The 10537-nt window shown below is 42.3% G+C and overlaps 1 pseudogene; it reads left to right on the top strand.

Annotated features, from left to right (window-relative positions):
• Window positions 1-3077: 3077 nt before the first annotated feature.
• The window catches only part of LOC106752683, a 7998-nt pseudogene continuing 538 nt past the window's right edge, over window positions 3078-10537 (top strand).

The following is a 10537-nucleotide window of genomic DNA, read 5'->3' as shown; positions in this document are numbered from 1 at the left end:
TTCTTTTACAAAAATTAAAAATAAAATAAAAATATTTTGAAAAGGTTTAAGCACACGTGCGACCGCTCGCGTAGGCCTTGTGCTGAAAATCTTTTCCTTTTCTTTTACAAAAATTAAAAATCAATTAAAAATATTTTGAAAAGGTTTAAGCACACGTGCAACCGCTCGCGTAGGCCTTGTGCTAAAAATCTTTTCCTTTTCTTTTAAAAAAAACAAAAATATTTTGAAAAGGTTTATGCACACGTGCGACCGTTCGCGTAGGCCTTGTGCTAGAAAACCTTTTCCTTCTTTATTAAAAATACCAAAATATTCCCAAACCACAAGTAATCTTTCTGAAAGAACTACNTAACCCTGATTTCTCATTTTGAATGAGAATACGTAGGAGCAAGGTCAATCCTTGTCGGGCCCAAAAAACCAAGAAAAATATTTTTGTTTCTTTATATTGTTGTCTTTGGGATAGTTAAACATTTTGCAAACCACATCTTATTTCGCGTATTTAATTAAAGGTACTGTCTTAGGGCAGGCGTTGTAGGGGTGCTAACACCTTCCCCACACGTAACCGACTCCCGAATCGAATCTCTGGTTTTCATAGAATAAGCCTTATCCTATTTATGGTTTTTTCCATAGTTTTCCAGAATAAACTATGGTGGCGACTCCAAAACAATTTTTCAATGTTTTCTTTTTTGGATCGTCGTCCCGTCGCGATTCTGGTTGCGACAGATGGCGACTCCACTGGGGATGTTTGTGAGAGTCAAGCCATTTAATTAAATGCGCGAAATTCGATGTGGTTTTGCTTTGTGTTTTTCTTTCCCTTTTCTTTATCTTTGTTTGATATTTGAATAATCGCGTGTGAATAATTGTGCTTGTTGGATATTGAACCCTAGGATAGGTGATATGTTTATATCTGCCTGGGAATTTTTCTGGTTGTTTTGCAGGTGAGGGTTTGGATGTGCATAATGTTCTCCCTTCACACACACACTTTCGGCATATCATGAGTGGGGCCCTATACCCGGGTTTGAGCGTAACTTAGAGGAGTTGTGTAGCGGTGTCACTCTGGGATGTACTTCCTGTTTGGCTATCGTGAGAACTCCAGCTAGAGTCTGTTCTCTTCATGTGTGTTTCCACACCTAGTTGATTACTCGACTGTTGTGGAGATGCTTTGAAGGGGGCCATAGCTCTAGTGACCTTCGACCTTTAGGTTCAGGGAACCATCCTGGTGAAATTGCATATATATGACCTTGAACTCGAAACAGTGAACCTTTGTTAGGGCACGATGGGAGAAATGTGTACTTCTGTAATCTTCACGCTGTTCGATTTTTTTGAAAATAATGATATTACATTTCATACCATGCATGTGTTTTGTTTCGTCATGTTGTTTTATTATCATGCATCATATTCATACATCATTTAGTAACATGTTGATTTTAAGGGAAATCACAGGTACCTACTTGATTTCATACGATATGGATGTTGACACAAGATCCGATACCACACGGCACACCGACTCTTCCGATTTAAAAAAGAAGTATAGTCTAAGGACCCATGTTGGAAATTTGACTGGGTTGATAAACTTGGGCAAAAGGCTCAAGACTATAAAGAGAGAAACCTTTCAGAGGAGATATGGAAATTTGTTGAATTTAATGGAGGTTGAAGTACAGTTACCCGCTATCACAGCCTTGACACAATATTATGATTCTCCGCTTAGATGTTTCACATTTCAAGACTTTCAGTTGGCGCCAACTATAGAGGAGTTTGAGCATATCTTGGGTTTGCCACTGGAGGGCACCACTCCCTATCAACATTTAGAGCATCATGCCTCTATACCCACCATTGCCTCCATCATGAAACTACATCCCAAAGAGCTTGAAGACAGGATGATGATGAGGAATCAATTGCATGGGTTGTCATAGGGATATCTGGAGCAGTATTTACATCACCTGGCTGATAAAGAGGATTGAGAAACTTTCATGGATGTATTAGCCCTCACCATATATGGCATTGTCTTGTTTCCCAAGATAGAAGAATTCGTGGATTACACCGCAATAGACGTCTTCGTAGCAAGAAAAACAAGATCAAAAAATCCTGTAACGGCAATTCTTGCGGGTGTTTATGGAACCTTGAGTTTTTGCCAGGAGAGAAAAGGAAAGAAAATTCTTTGTTGTTTACCGGCGTTGTATACATGGATGACAACATGCGTGTTTAAGGAGACGGTCGACGTCAAGAGTCTGTCGGAGACTTTGTCACACCAAGGGCTTAAAGATTAGGGAGGAAACGATTGGGCCCAATTCTTTGCTGGCTTGAGCGAAAGAAGTATAAAATGGCGCCTTCCTTGGCTCGGAAATAAACTGTCTATACAACACTGTGGTAGCTTTCCTAATGTGCCTCTCATAGGTGCCCGGTACTGTATCAATTACAACCCCCTTTTAGTTTAAAGACAATTTGGGCATCCCATGAGAGGGGCACCTTCACCAGATTACCTTGCTACCCTATTCACACGAAGAAGGACATTTCATCGAACTGTTAAGAAAGGTTAAAGGCGCTTGGGAAAACGTTGTTCGAGCAGAGAAGGACTTGAGGAGTGGAGTGATGGAAAGCAGGGTTAGTTATCACACCTGGATTCTGGAGAGGGTAAAAGAAGTCAAGTTTCCTTTCAAGCTAATCAATGATCATTCGGCTAGTGAAGGACCATCGCAAGCCCCAGAAAGTGAAGAGGTGAAACAATTGAAGGCTGAAATGGAGAAATTGAGGGTGAGGAATGCTAGGTTGGAAAACGAATTACAGAGGGCGCGCAATGATCTTGTGGATATGAGGAATGATAATGAAGAAAAGTCACAGGCTTATGAAAACATTGTCAAAAGCCAGAAGGCTGAGAGGGATTATACACTCCGAGTGAAGCAGGATCTTGCGATTGCGAGTAAGGAATTATCCATGAGGGTGAATGAGAAGAATGTGGCTTTAGAAGAAGGCAGGCAGTGGAAACAACTCTATGAAGAAACCAGGAGAGATAAAAGGAAGCCCTAAAAAGACTAAGAGAAGCGCAGGTCCAAGTGCAAGAAGCGGGGCATCAAATGAAGGAGATGACTACATCATTTGAGACAGAGTTGAATCAGGAGCGCTGGAAGTTGGCAAAGGCTGAGGAGGAGTATCGAGCCATGTTAAAGCAGATGGAGGATTACATCGAGGAGCAGGAGGAGCGATGGAGGTCTATGGGATTTGAAGAAAGGCATCAGGCCTTGATAAAGCGAATGAAAGAGCACATCGCAGAGCAAGAAACAACTGTAAAGCATTGGAAGGAAAGCTTCTCTCAGTTGGCTGCTTTGGCAAATGGGGCAATTGAAGACATCCCCAGGATGGTGTCGAATGCTGAAGCAAGTATTCATTTTCGTAACCCACCAGCGGAAATAGAATCGTTTATTAGTCATTGTAAATGGTTGGTGGGAGAGATGAAATCTTTCATTGCCCGGGCGCGGGATTGATGTACATCAGAATTGCGTGTTTTGTTCCTTAGACGATGTAATGAATCAATTTTTCTTTAAATGAAAGATAAGGGATGTTTGTTTGGTACCGGCTTGTGTTTAATTTTCCATCAGTAGTGTCATCGTTATCCTGTGATTTCCACTTATCACTAGCATGCATCAATGTTTTCTTTTGTTTTGCATTTTTCATCCTTATCTAATTTAACGTAATAAAAACAATCAACCAGTACAAGTGAGAGAACAACGACAAATTTTCCACGGCATCCGTACAGGACCAGAGCTAATTCAAAGGTCATGGAGAACTGGGAGCAGTCGCATGAATCTATTAAGGCTGATGTCAGCCAGTTGAAGGATCAGATGGCCCAGATTTTGGCAGCTCTTGAAGCCTTGAAGACTACTGGAGGGTCTATGCCTGCGCAAGTTGAAGGAAGTGCTCAATATTACCCTCCGTTATTCAATGCTGGGAGCCAATCTGTTCCTTTCCCAATGTACGGATTACCCCCAGACTACACTCCACCCGTGGGAGAATACACAGAAGCGAAGCATGCTTCATTCTCTTTCCCTACTACTGCCAACGTACCGCCAATCGGTACTCAGGGACCTGTTGTAATGTCCGCACCCATGGTAAGTGAAGGAATGAATGCAAGCACGTATGATGGAATACGAGTAACTCCGGTGCCTCAGGTGATTACTGGAGAAGGCTTTTCTGCCAAAGCTGCACCACATACTTCGTCCCAGGGGGTAATCAGTAATGTCGACGCAGCAAAGGATAAACTGGAGAGCCTGGAAGCGAGATTGAGGGCTATTGAGGGATTTGAAAGTTATGGGTTCGGAGATGTTGCCAGATTGAGCTTGGTTCCTGGCGTAAAAATACCACATAAGTTCAAGGCGCCAGAGTTTGAGAAGTATAAGGGAAATACATGCCCTAAGAGCCATCTAACCATGTATTGCAGAAAGATGGTTGCATTTGCTTATGATGAACAACTGCTCATCCATGTTTTTCAAGATAGTTTGGCTGGAGTGGCGTTAAACTGGTATACCCATTTGGAGCCGTCTCGAATTCGTTGTTGGGCGAACTTGGCTGATGCTTTTGTGAAACAGTACATATACAATACACATATTGCGCCAGATCGTTTACAGCTGCAGAACATGTCGAAGAAGGACAACAAAACTTTTAAGGAATATGGTCAACGGTGGAGGGAATTGGCTGCACAAGTTGAGCCACCTTTGTATGATAGAGAAATGGTGGCAATGTTTGTAAATACGCTCCAACCCCCATTTTATGAACATATGGTGGGGAATGTATCTTCAAATTTTGCCGATATCATCGTAATAGGCGAACGAATAGAGATCGGGTTGAAAAATGGGAAGATTGCATATAGCTCGTCAGTGGTTGCAAACTCCAAAAAACCCAGTTTCAACCCAGGAAAGAGGAAGGAAGGAGATGTGCATGCAACATCTGCGACCCCCGTGTGGAGAGGTCAGGCTCCCACTCATAACTATCGACCATACTTGGGTCAACATCCACATGCAGCTAACGCGTCATTTGGTCATCAAATTAGGCCTCAACAACAACCAGGGTACTATCAACCGCAATATATCCCGACGAATAATTGGAGGGGAGGGGCAAACGTAGGTTCCAATATGAATGTGGGTCCAAATACTTATCCAAGAAGGAACCAGGAAAGAAATTATGTTAACTTTACCCCAATTCCTACAACTTATACGGAATTATTGCCTCATCTTATCAAACAGGGTCTGGTTGTCATTTGTCCCCTGAAGCCTATGCAGCCTCCGTACCCAAGAGGTTATGATGCAGATGCAAAATGTAGTTATCATGGAGGGGCTGTTGGTCATTCCACTGAGAGGTGTTTGGCTTTCAAGCATAAAGTGCAGACTCTAATCGATTCTGGGTGGCTAAAGTTTCAAGAAGATAAGCCCAGTATAGAGGCCAATCCTTTATCTGGGCATGGAAGTGCTTCAACGAATGCTGTCGAAGTGAAGGAACTTGAGTTGGTGAGAAATGTGAGAGAAGTCAGGAGCTCCAAGAGGTTTATTTTGGAGACGTTGCTGAAAGTGGGTATCTTGAAAGGCGTTTATGATGGGAGTATGTCATGCGTGCTCCACCTAGATGCTGAGCACTCTATTGAGGAGTGTGTTGAGTTTGAAGAGATTCTGCAAGACCTGATAGATCGGGGTCTGATGCAAGTACGCTATAAGAGTGAGGAAGAGGAAGTATTTGCACAAACTGGTAATGAATCCGACATGACTTTACCAGAACCATTGGTGATTCGTTTCACTAGGACTACCCCTATACCACCAGCTCAAGGAAGGTCGCCCGTTGTTATCCGTGTACCAGCCCCTTTTCCTTACAAGAACGAAAAAGTCGTCCCATGGAGATATGGAACACATGCATTAGACGAAGCACAAAGTGTTGATCCTACCGTCAAAAACATATCAGGCATAGGTGGAATGACGAGGAGTGGTCGAATTTTCACACCACCAGAGTTGGCACGAGAAAGAGCTAGTAATAAAGAAGCAATGATGGTCGCGAAGGCAAAAGAATTCTTAAAGGGGAAGGGTGCACAGACAGAGGAGATCCCCGACAAGGAAGAGAAGAAAGAAGTGTCTGAAGAAGAGGCTTGTGAATTTTTAAAATTCATACAACAAAGTGAATATAAGGTGGTGGAACAGTTAAACCGTATGCCTGCTCGTATATCCTTGTTAGACTTGCTCATGCATTCTGCATCACACAGAAAGTTAATGAAAATACTCAGTGAGGCTCACGTGGAGCAAGGTATTTCGTTGAATAAATTTGAGGGTATTGTTGGCAATATTGTTGCTAATAATTATCTCACCTTCACGGATGAAGAGATACCTGCTAAGGGAAGAGGGCATAATAAGGCTCTTCACGTCTCTGTGAGATGCCTGGATCATGTTATAACGCGTGTCTTAGTGGACAATGGCTCCTCTTTGAATGTCATGCTAAAAGCAACCTTGGAAAAGATACCTTGCGAAGGAATGCATATGAAGCCAAGTTCAATGATTGTGAGGGCGTTTGATGGTAGCAAAAGAGAAGTGATGGGAGAAGTGGAATTACCAGTGCAAGTTGGCCCGTGTGTCTTTCAAATAACGTTCCAGGTTATGGATATCCTGCCAGCTTATAGTTGTTTGTTGGGGCGCCCAAGGATCCATTCGGCTGGAGTTGTGCCTTCTACACTACACCAGAAGCTGAAATATGTGATGGGAGATAAGCTGGTGATATGATCAGGAGAAGAGGATCTTCTTGTGAGTGGGCCATCATCCACGCGCTACATCGAGGTGGCTGAAGAAGCTCTCGAGACAGCCTTCCAATCGTTGAATATTGTGGGAAATGCTTGTGTGGAGCCGTTTCTAGTAAATCCTCATCTATCATGTGCTTCTATTATGATGGCCAAAATTATGCTGAAAGAGGGCTATATATATGGGGAAGGTTTGGGCAAATATCGGCAGGGGCAAGCATTCCCTCTAGAAATCTTTGAAAACAAGAACAGATATGGCTTGGGGTACAAACCTACCAAGGAAGACAGGAAAAGGATGATTGAAGAAAGAAAAGAACGCAATCTAGCCCGTGCAGAAAGACGAGAGCCCAGAGAGAGCAAAATCCACATTGGTAACATTGAGGAAAGCTTCCGCAGTGCTGGGTGGATCAACACTGGTCAGGTAGCAGCCGTGGAGGATGAAGACAAGCCTCAAAGCTCGAGTTTTGTGTGGGCTTGCTCCCCTGATACCCAACTCANCAATTGGNAAACACTGGATTTANCCGTGATGCTTAATGTGANTAAAATGTAATAGTTTTAATTAAGCCTATAGTTTCGCTTGGGGCTTTAGAACTGAGGTTTTGCGGATTGACTTTTTACTTTTCACTCAGCGTGATAATAGAATTGCATTTCATCATCATTTGGCATATTTCTTTGTTTTTCTTATTTATTTATACTTTTTCACAAATTTAAATGATGCAGATGTGACAATGATTGTTTTGAAAATAACGATATCAATGTTCCTAATTTTGAGCATCCTATCAATAATACGGAAGATGATTTCGAAGATGATGTGGAACCCCCTCCGGAATTGTTGAGATTAGTGGAACAAGAATCTAAGGAGATAAAATCCCATCAGGAGGAGATTGAAATACTCAATTTGGGAGAGAAGGATGAGATAAAGGAAGTGAAAATCGGTGCTAGTATGAAAACTGGAGTGAGAGAAAGATTGCGTGCCCTATTGAAGGAGTTTAAAGATGTGTTCGCGTGGTCTTACAATGACATGTCGGGTCTGGATACCGATATTGTGCAGCATAAGCTCCCACTCAAGCCAGAATGCCCTCTAGTCAAGCAAAAACTAAGAAGAATGAAATCGGAAATGTCCCTAAAAATTAAAGAGGAGGTCCAAAAGTAGTTTGACGCAGGATTTTTGGTTGTGGCAAGATACCCACAATGGGTAGCGAATGTTGTACCAGTGCCTAAGAAGGATGGAAAAGTTTGTATGTGTGTTGACTATCGTGATNTGAATCGTGCAAGTCCGAAGGATAACTTCCCGTTACCACACATTGATACTCTAGTTGATAATACGACCAAATTTTCGTTATTTTTATTCATGGATGGATTCTCGGGATATAATCAGATTAAAATGGCACCGGAAGATATGGAGAAGACGACCTTTATCACGTTATGGGGAACATTTTGTTATAAGGTGATGTCTTTCGGACTCAAGAATGCTGGAGCAACGTACCAAAGGGCAATGGTGGCACTCTTTCATGATATGATGCATAAGGAGATTGAAGTTTACGTGGATGACATGATTGCAAAGTCTGAGTCAGAAGAGGAGCATATTTCCAACTTAAGAAAATTATTTGAGAGATTGAGAAAGTACAAGCTCAGGCTAAATCCTGCCAAATGCACGTTTGGAGTGAAGTCTGGAAAATTGTTGGGCTTTATTGTCAGCCAAAGAGGGATAGAAGTTGATCCTGACAAAGTAAGAGCGATAATGGAAATGCCTGCACCTAGAACAGAGAAGGAAGTTCGAGGTTTTCTGGGTAGATTGAACTACATTGCTAGGTTCATCTCCCAATTAACCGCTACTTGTGAACCAATGTTCAAGTTGTTACGGAAAAATCAGGCTGTAGTCTGGAATGAAGATTGTCAAGTCGCTTTTGAAAAGGTCAAACAGTATCTGCAAGACCCTCCTATATTGCGTCCACCTGTGCCAAGAAGACCGCTCATTTTGTATATGACCGTATTGGATAATTCAATGGGTTGTGTATTGGGTCAGCATGATGAAGACGGGAAAAGAGAGCATGTTATATATTACTTGAGCAAGAAGTTCACAGACTGCGAACAACGATATTCGTCGTTAGAGCGAACTTGTTGTGCACTGGCGTGGGCTACTCATCGTTTAAGGCAATACATGTTGAGTCATTCAACTTGGTTGATCTCTAAAATGGATCCTATCAAGTATATTTTTGAAAAGCCTGCTCTCACTGGAAGAATAGCTCGATGGCAGATGCTACTATCGGAGTACGACATTGTATATGTTACTCAGAAATCTGCCAAGGGTAGCGCTTTAGCTGAATATTTAGCCCATCAACCCATTAGTGATTATCAGCCAATGCAACCTGAGTTTCCTGATGAAGATATCATGGCTTTATTTGCTGAGAACAAAGAGGACAAAAATGAAAAAGCCTGGACGATATTATTCGATGGAGCCTCGAATGTAATGGGGCATGGAATAGGGGCAGTGCTTATCTCTCCTAAGAATCAATACATACCAATGATTGCAAGGCTATGTTTTAATTGCACGAATAACATCGTAGAATATGAAGCCTGTGTTATGGGTATCCGAGCAGCAATAGAGTCTAAAGCAAAAATTCTGGATGTATATGGAGATTCAGCTTTGGTCATCCATCAGTTGAGGGGAGAATGGGAGACTAGGGATACAATATTAATTCCATACCAAGCTTACATCAGGGGATTAATTGAGTATTTCGATTCCATCACGTTTAATCATATACCGCGAGAAGATAACCAATTAGCAGACGTGTTGGCTACTTTGTCATCGATGTTTGAAGTTGATCAAGATGCAGAATTGCCAACGATCGAAATGAAGAGTCATGCGGAGCCAGCGTATTGTCATTTTATCGAGGAGGAGGTAGATGGTAAACCTTGGTACTTTGATATCAAGCATTATCTTAAGACCCGAGAATATCCAGAGAAGGCATCTGAAAACGATAAAAGGGCGTTAAGGAGGTTGGCTGGTAGCTTCATCTTAAATGGGGATGTTCTATACAAGAGAAATCATGATCTGGTCCTTCTCAGATGTGTGAACACAAAAGAAGCCGCGCTGATACTAAAAGAAGTGCACGAGGGTACATTTGGCACGCACATGAATGGGCACTCAATGGCCAGGAAGATACTAAGAGCGGGGTATTTTTGGTTGACTATGGAAAATGATTGTTGTACACATGTGAGAAAGTGTGAGAAATGTCAGCTGTACGCAGATAATATCAATGTGCCGCCCACGACCTTGAACGTGTTGTCTGCACCATGGCCTTTTTCGATGTGGGGAATAGATGTCATCGGGGCTATAGAGCCAAAGGCGTCAAGTAGACACCGTTTCATATTAGTCGTAATCGACTACTTCACCAAGTGGGTTGAGGCTGCTTCTTATGCTAATGTGACTAGAAAGGTAGTGACCAAGTTCATAAAAAGGGAGTTGATTTGCATATACGGGCTCCCTAACAGGATCATCACTGATAATGCCACTAACTTGAACAGCTAGATGATGACAGAGTTATGTGAGGAGTTCAAAATTCATCATCTTAATTCTTCTCCTTATCGTCCAAAGATGAATGGGGCAGTAGAGGCTGCTAACAAAAATATCAAGAAGATTGTGCAAAAGATGGTGGTCACATATAAGGATTGGCATGAAATGCTTCCTTTCGCTTTACATGGTTATCGCACTTCGGTACGAACATCGACTGGGGCAACGCCTTTCTCGCTTGTGTATGGAATGGAGGCAGTACTTCC

This window comes from Vigna radiata, unplaced genomic scaffold (assembly GCF_000741045.1).
Source record: "Vigna radiata var. radiata cultivar VC1973A unplaced genomic scaffold, Vradiata_ver6 scaffold_43, whole genome shotgun sequence".
Taxonomy (NCBI): domain Eukaryota; kingdom Viridiplantae; phylum Streptophyta; class Magnoliopsida; order Fabales; family Fabaceae; genus Vigna; species Vigna radiata.
This window is presented reverse-complemented; position numbering and strand designations above follow the sequence as displayed.